Genomic DNA, 16,240 nt, shown 5'->3' with positions numbered 1-16,240 from the left:
AATGATACCCATGAAATTCCACAGAGCTGACTGGAGACTCACTTTGTACAGCCCTGTTTGTATAAAGGCCAAGAGGTTTGGGTAGCTAAGTGACATATCAGGGGGCACCTGAGAGACGTGACACTCCCCATTTGTGCCTCAGCCAGTCATGAGTGATTGCTCTGAAGCCCAGTGAAGAAGTCCAGTGTGAAAAGGGCTACTGAAATGGTAGTGAGGTCCCCATCACTGGAGGTGTCCAAGCAGTGCTTGATAGAGGTGTTAGAGTTGGAGATTTTGTGCAGCTAGCAGGGAGTTGAACTATATAGCCCTATAATTTTCCTTATAATACAGACTTTTTATGAACTAAGATATTCCTTCACTGTTTCAACAGATATTTATTTACCCCCTACCATGGGCTGGAGATTGTACCCTGAGGATACATCAGTGAATAAGGTGGACCTGGGCTGTGCCCTCTGGAAACTTATAGTCCAGAGAGGGTGACAAACAATCCATAAGCAATTTACGAGATGATGACAAAAATTGTGGCAATCGTGTGTTGGGCCAAGTGCCTTGCTGGCATTTTGCATGGGTTATCTCAAAGACATGACCTTAAGAGGTCAAACTCTATTTTACCAATGATAAATGCAGGCTCCAAATGGGTTGCATAAATTGTCCAAACTTACCCTGTTGCCATCTGCTGAAGCTGGGGTGGCAGCCCAGACTTCCGGGTCTCCAGGGTCCATGAACTGAATTATCCACCTGGTTAAGATTCTTACAAGACCAAGTTCGTGCTAAGTCCTGAAAGCCATGGTCTCCCCCACTCACCCTACCCCCACTCTCACCTCCAGAAAGGTAAACAGTACAGGTTCCTTCTCCCTCTCCCCTCACCAAACATACTAGTCCTTGGAGGCCTCCAAATAAAGTCTCTCAGCTTAGCAATTAAGTTTGCCAGCTTAAATAAAGGTATAGTAATATGATTTTACTTAAAACTTGAGGCTTGATACTTGCCAGAACTCCCACTGTCTTTCAGAAAGTGAAGGTAGGAAAGTCAAGGCAGGAGGGCTTGTGACCCCCCTGCTACAATGTGCTCAGCCCTGGAAGGGGGGAGGGTTGGGCAGCCTGAGTGTGGTGAGGAAGTAAAATAAAAGGCTACCAACTCTTGATGTACATACAGTCTAATTGCAGAGACAAAAAAAAAAAAAAAAAAGAGATGGGCAGCAGGTGAGCAACAGAGTACTAAGGGAAGGACCAAGACATGGGTTCCATGAGACGCATGTTTCAAACCCTGCGTCCTGCTCTGTGTCTTTGGATAAGTCCCTTTCCCTCTCTGAGTCTCAAGTTCTTCACCTTTAACAGTGCTGTCCAATAGGACTTTCTATGGTGATGGAAATATTCTATGTCCACAGTGTCCAAGACAGTAGACACTAGCCACATGTGGCTTTTGAGCTCATGAAATGTGGTTAGTGTGACTGAGATCTGAATTTTTAATTTTGCGTAATTTTATTTTAAAATTTAGATAGCCACATGTGGCTAGTGGTTAGTATATTGGGTAGCATAGACCTAGATATTTTGGAGTTAGGAGACTTCTTCTTTTCCACATAATATATTGAAATGTGCATTTTGGAGACAGAGCACTGTGGCCATGTCCCAGCTTTAACATGTCCATTTGTGAAACCCTGGACAAACCTCTTAACCTCTCAGTGCCTCAGTTGCCTCAACTGGCACCTAACTCTCTGGGTCATTGTAAAAACTAAATGGGAAAAATAAATAGATGGGAACTGCTTGGAACAGTGTCTGGCACTTCATAAATGCTCCGCAAATGTAACTGCTTTTTAAAAATTATTATTATTACTGTTATTATTAATGGGTCTTGGCCTTACTCAGCCTCCTAGAAGCAGGCCTTGTCCGGCTAACACCTCCCTCTTCACCAGGTAGGCAACAGTAACTTCTAAAAGTCATCGTCCTGATCTCAGTTGCCCAAATGGAATGATGAGGGGTGAGAGCCCCAAGTCTATGGGGACCCTCTGTATGTCCACAATGTTTCCCATTCTAACAAGTATTGAGTGTCCTCCTTTCTAGCACCTGAGAAAACATGAAGAGAGTTGGACATCTTTATGGCATCACCACTCCAGAGTCTTTTGCCAAAGTGATTAAGATTGTTCTTGGGCTGAAATGATAAGTGCAAATCAACAGGACAATGATCAGGTGAGACATTCAGGTATGTTCATCTGTAAGTTATTTGTTTTAAGGCTGTTGAAAAATTCAGATGGGCCTGAAAACAGCCCAGAATTTCCTTCTTTTTCTTTCTTTATTTCCAATCCACTCAAGAAGGGAAAAAAGCCTGCAAGTATGGAAATCTGTTCTTAAATTGCTTTGGCTTCAATTCACTTTGATTGTTACCACGGATTTCTGTTTGTGGGAAACTCTCTACAGTGTGTCACTGATATTATCAACTCAATGTGTAACCATGGGCAAGTGTCCTCTTCTTTAGGCTTCACTTTCCCCATGAATACAACAGGGATTTGAACCGTTTTGGGGGTGGAGGAGTGTCCTTTGAAGGGCTTTTCTCTTTGAAGAGTCTAAGTTTGAACAATACCCTTTCTTTTCAGACTGAAAATATGACAGGGTCACGAGAAACTCATCATTTTAAACACCATTTCCACTCTCCAGACCTAGAAACGCAGAAGGCATCAATCATGAGTTGGAAGCTCAAATGCCTCCAGGGGCCCCACAGGGAATATAAATTAGTGAATTGGGCTGGGTAGGGTTCATGGTGAACTGGAGAACCTACACCCTGTCTAAAGGAGGCCATTGCTACATCTCCAGCTAATTGTTACCACATGGGAATGTGGGCATCTTGTTGACAGATGTCAACATTTTCAAGAAAAACCAGAAATCTGAATTTTAAAAATAAAAACTTCCAATTTTAAATGTTGGCTCAAAAAAAATTAGTACTCTGTGGACTAAGCAAAGAATATATGTAGGCTGAACTCCATCCTTACCGCCATTCCTCCAGCATCAGGTGTAGATGGTTGAGCCAAAAGGGCCTGAGTCCAAAGCAGACTTTGGAAGGCAGCTTTTAGAATAAATCTCAGGTATCAGTTCTCTTAGTATGACTCTTTCTGCTAAAAACCAATCCAATAACCTTCAATCAAAAACAGTAAAGTCCAACCTAGGCTGAAAATCAAATGCAAACAAGATCCCTACTGACTTCAGGGAGTTGGCTTGCAGAGCCTGGAATTGAACTTCATCCATTTTCCAGGTAACGGCACCCAAAATCTCCTGGATTGTTGTGAATTCCTAGGCAACAAAGCAATCAAGACGCTCCCATTGCTGAGTCATAGAATCACTCTCAGACTTGTTAGGAAACAAACGTCCAAGGTGATGGTCAATTCCCATCTCAACCATCCTGGAAATGGTGGAAGTCAGCTCCCCTTTTATCCCCTATATTAGCAGCCTTTCTGTGTCCTTCCAGTATAAATCATAATCTATTATTTAAAAACGTATTTTTGTCTCCTTGTTTATTATCCACATCCTCCACCCCACTAACTCCACGAAAGTAGGGACTCTGCCTGCCCAGTTCATACCCATTTCCCCCATGCCTAGAACACTGGGGTTCCATTTACATTTGTTAAATAATAAGTTAATGATGACTGTGACTATATTTGAGTGTCTACATGAATAAGGAGCTTATCACTTCCCAAAGCACTCTGCTATTTCTTTGGACATTTTGCCTAATAGAGAGCTCTTCTAAAACTGGTCTGAATCCAGATGATCTCTCTTAGCCCCAGTTTTTCCCTTTGGGCCACGCAGACTAAGACTAAATCCTCTTCTAACTCATAGGCTCCTAAAATCTGAAGACAGATATCATTTCCCTTTGAGTCCTTCTTTTTTCATTCAGGGAAAACAGTTTCATTCCTTCATTTTGACCTTTTAAAAGGGGAGGACAATGGGGTGAGAAGGGGAGTAGAGGGGTGAGAAGGAGATGGGAGGGGTCGATAAATCAGGAGAAGCCCTGAGCAGAGGACGCAGTTGACAGAGTTACTGACCCTCTTGCTTTCAATATTTATTTTAAAGCTAGATGGTTCAGTTTTTCAAAATGTGCATTTCTCAGTCACATTTGGATACACACATTGAAAAATAGGCCTGTGTCTTTGGACTCCACCACATTTCCATGTGAATGCAACAGAAGGATCCATTGGTTGAGTTAGAATGTCTTGGGCCCTGCCAACCTTGAGATTCTAGGACTCCATGAAGAACACTAAGTACTAGCACTGGTGTGTGTGTGCGTGTGTGTATGTGTGCGTTTGACTGTATAGATGGGCTTTTCTCTTAAATACATGTTTCTGAAAATGCTTTTTGAAGAGTCCAAAGCCAATGGCCCAGAGCAAAGGAGAAACGGGCCCGGGACTGCACGACCCACACCCTTTTGGTGTCCTGAAGAAAACGAATCTTTCTGGAGAACAGCGCTGTACTTTTCATTGCCTTCCATGCTTCCTGCTTAACTGACTTAGCCTGTCAGCTCTCTGATGGACTCTGGGTGGGGAGCAGATCAGGAGGCCCAGTGCAAGCTCTCCTGAAGCCAAAATGCCAGGTCTGAGTAACCAGCTGAAACCCACACGCTCCTCACTGAAACTTGGCAGTCGTAAGGTCCAGTGCTCTGGGAGGGAAACTTACAAAACATCAGAAAGTCAGAAGGAGAAGAAGGAATGAGCTTCTATATAAAGCAATGAAAATAACAGCAGTAATTCAACCTGACTGGAGACCATAGACACCAGATTATTAGGAAAGCTTTTAATTTCCTAAAATTATTTCTTGAACAAGAAGGAGTTGGATTATATTTAAATCAGTACAAGTCTTTTATATCGTAAGAGCCCATCTCAAATACTTTATTTTGAACAAACAGTACTATTTCAGGAAAACACGTTAGCCTGAAATAACCTCAACCAGCTGCTTTGAGATGCTAAAAGAGAGGTCACCTGACAGAATCAGTAAAGAAAGAGGGCAGACATTCAAAACAGATTCAGCCATTTTTCCTGAGGGTATGACTTTACAAGCGCACATTTTGAATACTGTTGTATACAAGCCTTTAAATGATTGGTTCAAACAGCAATATAATAAGTTATTACTGCTGGAGATCACAAAGAGTACTAGTGCATTGGAATAACATTTCCAATGACTGTATCATTCACATATTCAAAAAGTGCAGTATCTAGAACACAAAGAAGAACATGTTGTAATGGTGAAAGGACCAATCCATCAAGAAGACATAACAATTAAAAGCATATATGCACCTAACAACAGAGTCAAAATTTATGAAGCAAAAACTCACAGAATTAAAGGATAAGTGGACAATTCCACAATAATAGTTGGAGGCTTCAATACTCCGCTTTCTATAATGGATAGAACAACTAGACAGAAAATCAACAAGGAAATAGAAGACTTGAACAGCTCTATAAATTGCTAGACATAAACATCTATATACTACTCTACCCAACAACAACAGAATACACATTTTTCTCAAGTGCTCATGGAAAATTCTCCAGGGTAGACCATATGTTAAGGCACAAAACAAATCTCAATAAATTTAAAAGGACTGAAATCATACAGAGAATGTCCTCTGGCTGTGATAAAATCGATAACCAAAAAGAAATTTGATGAATTCATAAATATATGAAAATTAACTAACTAAACAATGTCCTAACCAAACAATGAGTTAACAAATCACAATGGAAATTACAAAATACTTTGTAATGAATGAAAGTGAAAACACAACATACCAAAACTTATGGGATGCAGCTAAAACAGTGCTTAAAGGGAAACATTGCTGCAAACACTTATATTGAAAAAAAAAAAAAATGATGTCAAATCAATAACCTAAACTTCCGCCTTGAGAAACTGAAAAGGAAGAAGAAAAGCAAGCTAAATCCAAAGTAAGAAGAAGGAAGGAAATAATAAAGATTAGAAAGGAAATAAATGAAATAGAGAATAGAAATTAATAGAGAAAATCAATGAACTTACAGAAAAAGTACAGTATCTATGCTTTTTGTAACACAGACAAGTTGATTCTAATATTTATATGGAAAGGCAAAGGAATTCAAATAGTGAAATGATTTTGAAAAAGAACAACATTAGAGGACTCACATTCCTTGTCCTCCAAGACTGGGCACAGGTGTAAGAGCTCCTGTGCAGCCATCTTTGATTCCTTCCTATCAGACTGATCATGTCTCCTCCATGTTACCATAGGGCACTCATTGCACTGTACTGTATGGCTGCATCTTGAGGAGGCAAATGGCATCTTTCCTTCTCATCCCTTGAGGATCCAGCAAAGTGCCCAAAACAGAAAAGATGGTTAATAAATGGTATTTTAAATGGATGGATGGACAGATGGGTGGGTGATAGATGGATGATGAATTCTGAATCCTATTACTTGTTTACAAATAGGTGAGGCAGTCTGTCTTCTTAGATTGTTACTACAGAAGGAACACTAAACTAGAAAACCAGGAGCCCCTCAGCTCTGCTAACCCTCCTATGTGACTTTAGCTGAATCGAGTCATTTCCTCTCTCTGGTCTTTAGTCCCATCTGGAAAAAGCAGTGAATTTTACTAGATGATCTCTGAAAGTCATCCAAGTATAGGTTTTCTTGTACTTGGTTAGAAGGATAGAAGCAGTTTCTTCCAGCTATGCCCAGAGAATCCAGAATTTGATGTAATGTGTTTTCTAAAAACCAAATTTAGTGGCTCTATCCATTAAATCCTTTAAAGTGGTTAAACCAGCTGAGTACCTAAACACAACACTTTGTCTCTCTCCAAAACCTTTTGTATAACTTAAACTCAGTACCCTTTAGCTCCTTTTGCAGAAAATTTACACAACACTCAATCAGCATTCACAACAGGTTTTTGGCAAGGAGAATTTGTCAGCTGCAACAATGTCACCCTATAAACTGGCCCCAAAATTCCATTTTCTATTACTGATGGGAAAGGGCATTGTGGACAGGAATTCATAGGATGTCTCTGGTTTGACAGAAAGCCATGTGGGTAAAAGAAAAGGACAAAGGAGGTCTCTTCTGGAATTTAAAATCGTATGTCCTCCTGTAAAACTTGGGAATTGATTCTGATTATACCATAGTAAAGAAAAGAACTGCTCAGGCTTTTTCTTTCCCCTCTATTTCAAAGATATTTTATTTCTCAGAGTTTTTTTAACACAGAAAAAAAAAAACAGTTTGGTCTAATTTCAGAATTTTAGCTTCTTTTCATTTCTGAGCAAGACACCACTCAATTTCTCATTCTGGTTCCAGCCACAAGAGGTTTGACAAGGACTTAATTATCAATATCCTTGCCTGGGCTAATATGGTGGGCCAGTGGTTTAAATCTAGTATTCGGTCTCAGAATCTTGAAATTATTTATCTATCTTTGCTGCAACATTGGTCAATTTTGCATTAGAACATTTTCCTGGGATCCAACCAAGGACCACAGAAGCTTCTCATTTTGCCATCTTAAGAATAATTTAGCCCTTTTTAGGAAAAGAAAAAAAGTCAGACTTTGGAGTAAGGGAACTGGCCACTTTTCCATTGGCTTCCTTGGACTCATCATTCCTAATTTGAGAAATGATAGCTAAAAACATCTGTAGCTTGAATCTGTTTTTTTTCCCAACCATGTTTGAACAATTATACACGTTGCTATCAGAAATTCTTATATATCACTTTTAAAAAATAAAATTTTCATGCAAAAAAATGTGATTTTGGTTTATCATTTATCCTAAATTGATTTCTTGCAGAGAAAAGATAAAACTGGACACTAGGTTGAAAAAGATGGAAGGGTTTCTTTCTCTGTCTTTTAAGGCAGCTCACTGAGAAGCCATTACAAATCAATGGAAATGCATTCAGCGAAGAGTACAGACCCATTAAAGCCTCTATACGTATTTCACTGACCACCTTGGGACGTATTTTCAGAATTTTAACTACTGCACACATTCCATGCCAGGGGCCTGAGAATTTAACTGGAGAGAGCGAGGTCCGCTCCCCAGTGCATTCACTCACCAGCGCTCTCACTGACCAACTGTGGGCTGGTGTACAGATTAAACAAGGGGAATTTAAATATCTGGCTTCCTGGGAAATAAAAGGTCAGCAGGTTTATTACTACCATCAAGCCTTGATTGTCCAGAATCACGGAAAGGAGCAGTGGCCTAGAAACTCCAAGCGGCACTGCCATTGCCTTCCCCACACTTTGGGACTCTCCCATTTTTTATCCCATTACTATCCTTTCTGCACCAGTCTCTTCCTCTGAGGACAAGTAGTCTGAGGATCATAAGAACTGATCCAAGAAAACTTTTTTGTTTTGAAGAGTCATCTCTGAGCAATATCTGGATGCATCTTAGTGTGTCATGAGGCCTTGTCAAATGGTGAGATGAGGGTCTGGCCTCAGCAGAGGTGGTGGGTGTGGTATGGAAGAGGGGATGGCGCCTGGCCATAGGCCCAGCACCTTAATCCCTTGGCCGCCATTTTGTCCCCCCTCCCCCCACAGGGCACAACTTCCAGGCCACTTCCCATGTAGGAAAAGGAAATGGTGATGATATTACTCCCATTATTGCCATTGCTTCCCACAGGAGGTTCAGCAATTTCTTGTCATGAGGACCCAAGCACCAAGGCCACTCCACCTATGATAGAAAGTGCAATCCCAGCAGCTAAAGGCAGATTTCATACAAAAATGCTTAATACCATAGAGATAGATGGATGGATGGATAGATAGATGGATAGATAGATAGATAGATAGATAGATAGATAGATAGATAGATAAAGATAGCTGAAAATGATGGATGGATGGATGAATGGGTGGAGAGAGGGAGATAATGGTAGAAAGGAAGGACAGAAGGAGGGAGGGAGGAAGGAAGGAAGGAAGGAAAGAATAAAAGGAGTTGAAGATTTATATTTTTCTGGCAATGCCTTTGGGATTACAGAGCATAAACCTTCTCCTATCCTGAAATTCTGCACTTGTCCCTTCAATAACACAGTCCTCCAATAAACATTTAGTAGACATCTGTGGTTTGTAATGTGAAATTCTGTGACTGCAGAGCACAGCTTCCCAAATCTTTCCAAGTATTTTAACCACCTGGAGAGCCTTTCAGATAGATCTGAAGATCTATCCCCAAAATAATCTTGCCTTGCCCACCCACTCCCTCTCTCTCTCTCCCTCCCTCCACTTTCTTTCTTTTTCTCTTTCTCTCTCTCTTTCTTTCTTTCTCTCTTTTCTTCTTCTTCCTCTTCTTTTTCTTCTCCTCCTCCTCCTTTTCCATCTCCTCTCCTCTCCTCTCCTTTCCTCCCCTCCCCTCCTCTCGCCTCCCCTTTCCTCTCTTCTCTTCTTTCCCTCTCAAGTTTCTGAGTTCCCTGGGTAATCTTGTTGGTCTAGTTACTTTGAGAACCTCTTCTGTAGGCCATGCAAAAGAAAACCAAGCCACGGGGACTTTTGTCCTAGGGAAATGCAAGTTTAATTGGATTCCCATTCTAACCCAAGTACTTCGGAGAAGAAATGCTGGAAAAAGACTGCACAATGACCTGGAACTGAACCCAAGATAACTACCTACTCACACGGAGATCTTGGCCAAGCCTCTTAAAGTGAGTTTTCTGCACTATAAAGTGGAGATATGAAGAGTCCTTATTCCATGGAGTAGTTGAATGGATGAAATGAAATGCTGCATGTAAAGCACTTAGCATAAGGTCTGGTACATAATGGAGTTTAAACAAAAGTTGGTGTTTGTTGTTGTTATTCTTATCATGGCCAAGTAGAGAGGTCAAGCCCTATTCAAGTGCTGTGAAAAATAATGGAAGGGAAGTAAGTTTAGGAACTTAGATTAGTCAAGGAAAATGTAATAGGAATAACAATAATAACAGTTGGGAGCTACTTACTCTGTACTAGGCTCTGTGCTTGAAGAGTTGTTTAGAGAAATAGGAGTTACCAGTCCCAAAAAGTCAGATCCTCTTTCCAATTCCCTGTGGTGGCCCTTCCTTAGTTATCTAAGTGGGAGCCAACCCAACCTCCACTCATACTGAGGATCCATGGCCAGAAGCCAAGAGCAGACCTTGATGAAACTGTGAAGTTATACTTGGCTTATCGTTTTTTGGTCCCTTTGGCCTAGCCCCTGATACCTCTCTTTCTTAACCATCCTTGAACCTTTTTCTCTCTCAGGCAAAAGCTGATAAACTCAGTCCCAGGGTGCTGCAGATGACATATGGCCCATAGAGAGACCACCCCCCACTGCCACCAGGAGATTTTCACTTTTTCTGAGAACTAGAAGCTTTAAACCAAGAATACCCATGGATCAGATGGTAGGGTATTTTTAGGGAGGCAGGCAAGCTGCGTCTCTTCTGAGACATGATCCCATCCACAGGAAGTGAGCAGTGCACCTCCCAGCTCCTGGTGTACAGCACTTCACAGTTTAGGAGGCCCTGTCATCCTGTATTCTCTTTGGTACTTCTGAGCAGTCTTGTGATGGAGACAGCACAGATGGAGCCAGTGGTAAGATCCAAAAGAGCCCAGAGGGATTATTAAATCCAGAATTCCCAAAGCTCAGGGTGCACACAGTACATGAGCTGATGAGAGCCCCCAGGTACAGTAATCCCTCACAGAGACTCACTGTCAACTCTAATCCTGTCCTTCTGATCAGCTGTCTCCATTGGATCCTACTGAGTCTCTATCCCCTCTCCAACACTTGCCCTTCTCCCTTTTTAACACTGAGAGTGAACTTACAACTCAGAATCTTTGCAAGCAAGAGCGTCTAGCTAGAATTTAATACCAGATTTTGGTCCTTTTAAATTTTATTTACTTTTCCTTTTACTTTCTATTTATGCCAAGTGCTACTGGTTTTCCATCTGTGGGGATACATAAAATTTCCTTATTTAAAAAATTATACAGTAAATTTAGTGAGTCAATTAAAAGGAAACTATTAAGTAAATAAATGGTGGTTCATAGATGTGACAAAAAATTGGAAAAATGGTATAAACACGTTTTAAGTCTAGAAAATCCTCAACAACCTGACCCATCATCCTATCAATAGAAAACTGAGGGCAAGTCCAAGGTCACTTACTTGTTGGTAACAGAACACACCCAGAGCTCACGCCCTCCATGTGGCCAGCTTGTTAGCAGCTGGAGAATTTTGGTGTCCAGCCCCTGGTGAGCAGGATGAGACTTCAGTGAGGGGACACAAGGGGCAAAAGGAAAAGGCCCAGAACTCTAGGGTTTTGCTGTCCTCCTGCCCTGAGCTTTGTCTCCAAAGCAGAATTAAGGCTGCAGAAAAGACCCTTAGTGTGGGCTCTTTGTTGATCAGATTTCAGACACCCCAGGCCTGAAAACCTGAGAAAATGATTAGACCCAGATTGTCTTCCAGAAACGCATCCAGCTCCCCCAACAGGCTCAGAATTTCAAGAGAACTGCTTTGGGTGCCTCCAACCAGGGCAAGGACAAGCTTTAAAACATATATTAAGAAAAAAACATGTTTGCATTGGTCTCCTGTGAAAACCTGAAAATAAATTTGGGTTTTTTTAAATGTTTTGTTTTTAAGAATTTAAAAGGTTAAAGATAGGGAACTTTTGTTTCTAAGAAGATGGAGCAGACATACTTTTTCCTATTCTTCTCACTAAGTCCAACTAAAACCCTAGAATATTATCTATAAAACAAATACAAGAAGATTCTGTGAAAAGTGAAGAGAAGAAGGAGATGGGCCAAGTACCTCCAGACACCAGGAATGTCAGAGCAGTGGGTTCCCTGAGCTGCCTTTTTTTTGTGTGTCATATACTCTAGATGTGGAGCTAAAGAAGCCAGCAACCCAGAAACATCAACAGGCACAGAGAAAAAAGCCCCATCAAACATCTGCTCTCTTAGCCAAAGGACCAAGGAAGAGGCAACCTAGCAAGACAGAAAACTTTCAAACAATAACCACTCTACATCAAACACCACAGAAAACAAACAAACAAACCAAAAAACTGTGGTACCACCCACACAATGCAATGTCAGAGTGGGGGGCTTAGACCACAAAAGGGCAACAGGAAGGATCCTTGTGGAATTGTTCTGAATTTTGACTGCATCGAAGTCAATATCCTGGCTCTGATATTGTACTCTAGTTTTTCAAGATGTTAGTGTTAGGGGAAACTGGATAAAGGGTACATGGCTCTCACTGTGTTATTTCTTACAATTGCATGTAAATCTATAATCTTCTCAAATAAAAAATTTAGTTTTTTAAAAAAATTGTTAGGGATGAAAAGGCAGAACCCATGGGAAAGGTCTGTAACGAATGGTGGTGAGGGTAGCACAGCATTTTATGATTAATCCCACTGATCGGTATGTTTGGGAGCGGCTGAGATGGGAAAGATCACGTGCCAGTTTGAATGTATAATGTCCTCCAAAATGCCATTATCTTTAATGTAATCTTGTGTGGGCAGACATATCAGTGTTGATTAGATTGCAATTCTTTGAGTGTTTCCATGGAGATGCGCCCCACCTGGCTGTGGGTGATAACTCTGATTAGATAGTTTCCATGGAGGTGTGGCCCCACCCATTCAGCATGGGTCTTGTTTAGTTTACTGGCACTATATAAGCTCAGACAGATGGAGTGAGCTTGCTACAGCCAAGAGGGACACTTTGAAGAACGCACAGAAGCTGAGAGACAGATATTTTGAAGACTGCCATTGGAAGCTGATGCAGACATTTCAGAGAACGCCATTCTGAAACCCAACCAGGGAGTAAGCAGACGCCAGCCACGTGCCTTCACAGCTAATGGAGGTTTTCCGGACGCCATTGACCATCCTCCAGTGAAGGTACCCAATTGTCAATGTGTTACCTTGGACACTTTGTGGCCTTAAGACTGTAACTGTGTAACCAAATAAACCCCCTTTATAAAAGCCGATCCATTTCTGGTGTTTTGCTTAATGGCAGCATTAGCAAACCAGAACAGATAATTTTGTATATGTTTCCACAATTTAAAAAAAATAATAAAAGTAAAAAAAGACAGAGCTTAAAGAGACAATAAAAACTAAAGGCAATATATGATCCTGGACTAGATCTAAAAATGGAAGAGAACATGCCTAAAATGATAGTAGTGGGACATATGAAAAAATTAGAATGTAGACTGAAAGCTTAAATTGTTTGAACTTGATAGCTGCACTTAAGGTGGTTACATAAGAGAATATCCTTGTTCCTAGGAAACATACGTGGAAGTATTAAGTGTTCAAGGAACACGATGTATGCAATCTACTCTCAAATGTTTAGATAATAGATAGATAGACAGATAGAAAGATAGATAAGATAGATGATAGATGGATGATAGGTAAAAAGAAAGATGGATAGATAGAATGATACAGCAATTGTAGCAAAATGTTAAAAGTTGTGGATCTGGGTTTCTGGCAGTGGGGAGGTATGCTGTATGGAATTTGTTATTATTTTTCTAACTTCCCATAAGTTTGAAATTATTTCAAAATTAAAAAGTTCTTTTTCTTAAGGTAGGACTCAGTGTCTCAGTCTGGGTCCTAGCACCTTAAGCAGATGGCAGAGTTAAGAAAGATAGAAAGATTGGCACTTGAGGGGCAGCAGACACGGGGCCACACCTTTCAACATGGATTTTTCTCTGGTTGTAGAAAACCAAGAGAAAGGTGGAGGCCTCGTTCGGGCTGCCTTTGTTTTTCTACTTTTGAGTCTCTGCAATTGGTTCCACTTGGCCTGAGGTTTTCAGGCACTATATGATAAAAGATCCAAGCAGGTATTTTTATTAGCATGTGTCTAGTGATTTCTCCCAGCCTCTTTGGCACCAGGGCACATCAGAGTAGATTATAAATACATGTGCCACTTTCCACTAGGTCAAGGATAAACATGCCTGGGCCTTAGTGTCCCAAAGACCAAGGTTGCTTTAGCACCCCCAGAGTCCTATTTAAATCATCCTAAATCCAATGGTACTTTGAAATATTATTTTTCCTACCATCTACTCTCATCCCACTTCCAGGGCAAACCTGGATCTAAGCTGAATGAGGAAGATGCTTCCTGATTTTCCCAAGAGCCTTGCAGAGAAACTTCTCAGGTCCACCTGGCTCAATTGCTGGACCATGGGAAATAACATATAGGCATGTGTATGTGAACTAAAAGAACCAAGATGGGGCATCATTTTGTATCAGCAAAGATCCTTACCAGAGTGAACAGTTACCAGACTGCACTGGACTAATCTCCAACAGTGACTCCATGAGGCAGAGATCAACAATAGCCATATTATACTGCTGAAACTCATTTCTTTCTCTTGGGTGTTTGGAGGAGAGATGACTCCCATGGATTAAAGCAGGATTTCTCAACTTTGGCACTGCAGACATTTTGAGCCAAGTAACTCTCTTTTGAGCAAGACTGGGCATTGTAGGGATGTTTAGACCCCTCTCTGGCACACCCCCGCTTCCTATTAGCCAACCCCATCCGCCTACCCCCATAATGACCAAATATGTCAGCCATTGCCAAATGTCCTCTGGGGGCAAAGTTGCCCCTGGTTGAAAACCACTGGGTTAAAGTAATCCCACAAGGTTTTTGAACAATTTAAAGAGAGTAGAAGAATTCTCAAGACGGAAATATTGGATACCTCGGTCTAGGGGATGCAGGAGCTTAAGAAAAGCAAAAGCTTAGACAACAGGGCTTTCTGGATATGAATATAAAGGGCCTGGCATATAGTTAAATGCTTAATAACATTTTAATTTTTTTGTCATGCTCTTGCTCTTTGGCATGCCCATTTCTTGCCAGCGCTTTTAAAATCATTGCCTATGTGCATATGCTCATTTCAAAAGTAGAAACAAGTGTTGGAAGGGAGAAGTAGACATGGCATTCAAGTAAAGCCTTTTCTTAGACACAATGGTACAGAAGACAAGTCTAGGGTGGGCATCCCGGCTTCTCTTGCTTTTGTTGGCTCAGTAGTGCTTCCCTCCTTCTGGAAAGAGTCTCCACCTTTCCTTTAGGCATTTGCTCCTCTTTCTCGCCAAACGGTTCTGGTGGAAGTGAAAGTTAATACACCCACTCAGTCTCAGCCACAGGGTGAGAACAGGACCCAACAAGGCCAAGTAAAGATTCTTTCCTGGGAGTTAGATTCCTAAGTGGAGGTGCTCAGCGGCAGCCTGATGATGACCTTGAGAAAGTCAGGTCATGACTTCCTGCTTTTCTGCCATTATCAGAGATGCCTTGGATCCTGCCAGTAGCACCTTCAACAATTCCTTTTTCTTGCTTAAGTTAGTGAACATGCGTCTCTATTATTTGCAACCAAAGAACCTCACAACAGATTCTCTAACACCCAAAGAGTGGCACTGGTTGGACTAGCTTTCCACAACAGGAACATCTTAAAATTCAAATTACACTGAACCAATTAGAAATGTGTTAAAGGCCAATGAAAGATACAGTGGAAATAAATCAGTAAATTGTAAGAGAACTTGGGGGAGTATAGTTTATGTGCAAAATAGAAAAAATTAAAACAATATTGTCAGCACTGGACAAGGGTACTATACATTCTACATAAATAATTATCAGCAGATCATTCCAACCTTGGTTGGGCAGATGGGGTGCAGTGTGGTTCTTATATTAGGAAGTAGAGTTTGTTGATATATACAGAAGAGTTGCATCATTGCAGGAATTCACTTTTCTCACATCCATTTAATCAAGCTTGGCAGAGATATAGGAGACAGAGAAGGAAGGAAGAAGAGAGGCAAAAAGAGAAATTGCAGTAGGACAGGACACCCCAGAGGTAGTGTGGCGTGGCTTTAGGGACCCCCTGCTCCCTCCATCAGCCTCAGTTTCTTTGTGCCTCCTATGCTGTGAGCATCTTGTGCCAGCAAATGTGATTTTATTTTCTTTTTCACACATGGCCCCTAAACTATGTCATCTAGTGTCCAGTTGACGGACATCATTCTCTTCCAGCTCTAGAAGACATTCTAACGGGGTTGGACTCACTGAGAAGATGATAAAGAGTAACTGAAAGGTTTTGGTTTGAAGCCATCTGAGATTCTTTTTTAATGCTTTACAGACTGAATCAGTGTCAGGCCTCATTTGTCCTGGTGTGGCAGCCAGCTTGACAGCTGTCCAGTTCCTTCACGTCTCCTCTCTGCAATCTGAAGTCTGCTTGGAAAGAAGGCCTGACTCCCACTGGGGACTCTGTTCCTGGCCTAGGGAGGGGACTCAGAGCCCGCAGGGTGACACGGGCGTGCTGGGGTGTTAATCCCCAGGGGCAGCCCTCGGCCGATGGCAGACAGGAGTTGGTGGAC

General features: G+C 41.4%; 1 long non-coding RNA gene across 1 annotated transcript in view; it reads right to left on the bottom strand.

Moving 5' to 3' along the window:
* Window positions 1–16,240, bottom strand: part of LOC119518904 — a 74,430-nt gene that overhangs the window by 15,873 nt on the left and 42,317 nt on the right. The gene's annotated exons all lie outside the window — the stretch shown is intronic.

This window comes from Choloepus didactylus, chromosome 22 (assembly GCF_015220235.1).
Source record: "Choloepus didactylus isolate mChoDid1 chromosome 22, mChoDid1.pri, whole genome shotgun sequence".
In the NCBI taxonomy this organism is placed as follows: domain Eukaryota; kingdom Metazoa; phylum Chordata; class Mammalia; order Pilosa; family Megalonychidae; genus Choloepus; species Choloepus didactylus.
The sequence above is the reverse complement of the archived record's forward strand: the minus strand, read 5'-3'. Positions and strand labels throughout refer to the sequence as shown.